Source organism: Procambarus clarkii, chromosome 7, assembly GCF_040958095.1.
Source record: "Procambarus clarkii isolate CNS0578487 chromosome 7, FALCON_Pclarkii_2.0, whole genome shotgun sequence".
NCBI classification, from domain to species: Eukaryota; Metazoa; Arthropoda; class Malacostraca; order Decapoda; family Cambaridae; genus Procambarus; species Procambarus clarkii.
The window spans coordinates 3,773,460-3,776,258 of record NC_091156.1 but is presented as its reverse complement, the minus strand read 5'-3'; positions in this window follow the sequence as shown (position 1 = coordinate 3,776,258).

The following is a 2,799-nucleotide window of genomic DNA, read 5'->3' as shown; positions in this document are numbered from 1 at the left end:
ACACGGCCGCCCCTATACAGAGGGGTGGGGCTTGCCGGGGTCTTTATGATAATAATAATTACTCTTTGAATATCGCTTCTTTCATTGTGTCTTCCACTTGTACATGCACACCTAGCAGGTTCGTGTTTATATATTTATTAGTATTATTATTAATTGTTCCAGAACTGTATTTAGCACACTGTGGATAGGTTATGGGTGTTTAATACGTTGTAAATATGGGAACAACAAAGGGAGGGCCGCACATCTGCTTAGCAGGACTGCGTTATTAAGTAATGAATCACTGTTATCATTCGCTGGCCTGGCACTCTTGGGTCATTCACACATTCATACCTCGTTCAATCTTCCAATGTTCAGCGATAAGTCCAGCAGGTCAGGTACCTCTAATAACATATCACACAAGTTTCTAAATATAATCTAGGATCAAATGTTATTTAATTCGTGCTCTTGCAATGCACTTCAGCTACAGAGCACAATATACACACACACACCCGCACACACACACACATATATATATATATATATATATATATATATATATATATATATATATATATATATATATATATATAATATATAATATATATTTTATATATAAATATTATATATATATATATATATATATATATATATATATATATATATATATATATATATATATTTATATATATATATATATATATATATATATATATATATATATATATAAATTTTTAATCAAGAGAGTAATTGCTTTAAGGTAAGCAAGTGTATGAGGAAACTTAGTTTGTCGATAAGGTAGCCGGGATGGCAGGTATGAGCTATAAACACACCAGACTTAGTGGCCAAAAGATTTCTCGATAACAGACGTGAAAAACATTGTCTGCATCACAGGTTAATGAGTTACTTCCTCCGGGTCTGGTCGCTCGTGTTAGTCTGGCAGCGCTTTGGAGACTAAAAGTCCTTTATGTTCAAAATGTTATTATTATTATCATCATTATTAATATTTTTGTTATTTGCTGATATTGATATAAATATAAAAATAATATTACTAATACTAATAATAATACCAAAATAATTATAATAATTATAATTAAATTATTTATCTAATAATAATTTTGTTATTAGTATAATATTGATATCTTCTTATTGTTATTATTATATTATTTTATTCTTAATTTTACAACAAATTCTCAGCAAAATAATAATAATAGACTGGAAGCAATGTTAATAATAATTATAATATATATAATTGGTAATATTATTATTAGTAATATTATTAGGTCATGTTTCTTCTAATTCTAATAAAGATACTAAAAATATAATTTAAAATAATAATAATGATAATAAAATTAATAATAATTATTATCATTACGATTATTTTCACTTAATTGAATAAATTTTTTTGTAAATGATATTACATAAATAATTTAGATAGTCAAAATAATATTCAGTTTCATTTGACATTGGAACAATAAAAAATTCAAAAAATATAATCTATTCTTGATCATTTTCATTCTACATAATAAAATCACATTCATTAAGCAAACGTAAACAACATTTCAACAACATTTCATTTAAACAACAATATATATATATTGTTAGTCAATGTTAGTGTAATTTAGGGTTATTGTAAACCAATAGTAGCGTAAGCCAGTGGTAGTGTAAGCCAGTGGTAGCGTAAGCTAGTGGTAGTATAAACCAGTAGTAGCGTAAGCCAGTGGTAGCGAGAGCCAGTGGTAGTGTAAGCCAGTGGTAGTGTAAGCCAGTGGTAGCGTAAGCCAGTGGTAACGTAAGCCAGTGGTAGAGTAAGCCAATGGTAGCGTAAGCAATTGGTAGTGTAAGCTAGTAGTAGTGTAAGCCAGTGGTATTGTAAGCAATTTGAAAGACAATGCTCAAATGCGGTTGTCTTTGTATACAGAGTCAGTGCTGACCTGAATTAAAAATAATAACATATAGTACTAATAATAACAACAAAATAATTATATTTATCGGATAATTTGCATTTTATATTATAACTTAAATATTATTTTTGTTGATATGCTACCGAAACTATTTTCAATAATTTTGTAATTATATATATATATATATATATATATATATATATATATATATATATATATATATATATATATATATATATATATATATATATATATATATATATATATATATATATAATAAAATTATTATATATATATATATATATATATATATATATATATATATATATATATATATATATATATATATATATATATATATTATTGTTTTTGTAATAGTAATGATTATGTCATATATGTATACCTTTTAATTTTGCAATTAAAATTAACATTATTATTATTACTATTATTTTGAAATAATTTGCTTTGAAGGATATTTTCTAGTTTTATATTATTTTCAGCGTTATTATGTAAATCATTGGAGATCCATGTACCATTACTTGAAGTAAATATTATTTATACAAACAAATACCGTTGTTTTCTCTCTCTCTCTCTCTCTCTCTCTCTCTCTCTCTCTCTCTCTCTCTCTCTCTCTCTCTCTCTCTCTCTCTCTCTCTCTCTCTCTCTCCCTTTCTCTCTCTCTCTCTCTCTCTCTCTCTCTCTCTCTCTCTCTCTCTCTCTCTCTCTCTCTCTCTCTCTCTCTCTCTCTCTCTCTCTCTCTCTCTCTCTCTCTCTCATTTCCCACCCCGTTAAAACTATACGGAGCTCTCTCAGTAAATCAGTAGATCCCTTATGCACTGGTAAACAAGAGTCAAATATATTTCCTTCATTCGACACGTGTCAAAACCGAAACTAGTATATCCAAAACAACTAGAGAAAA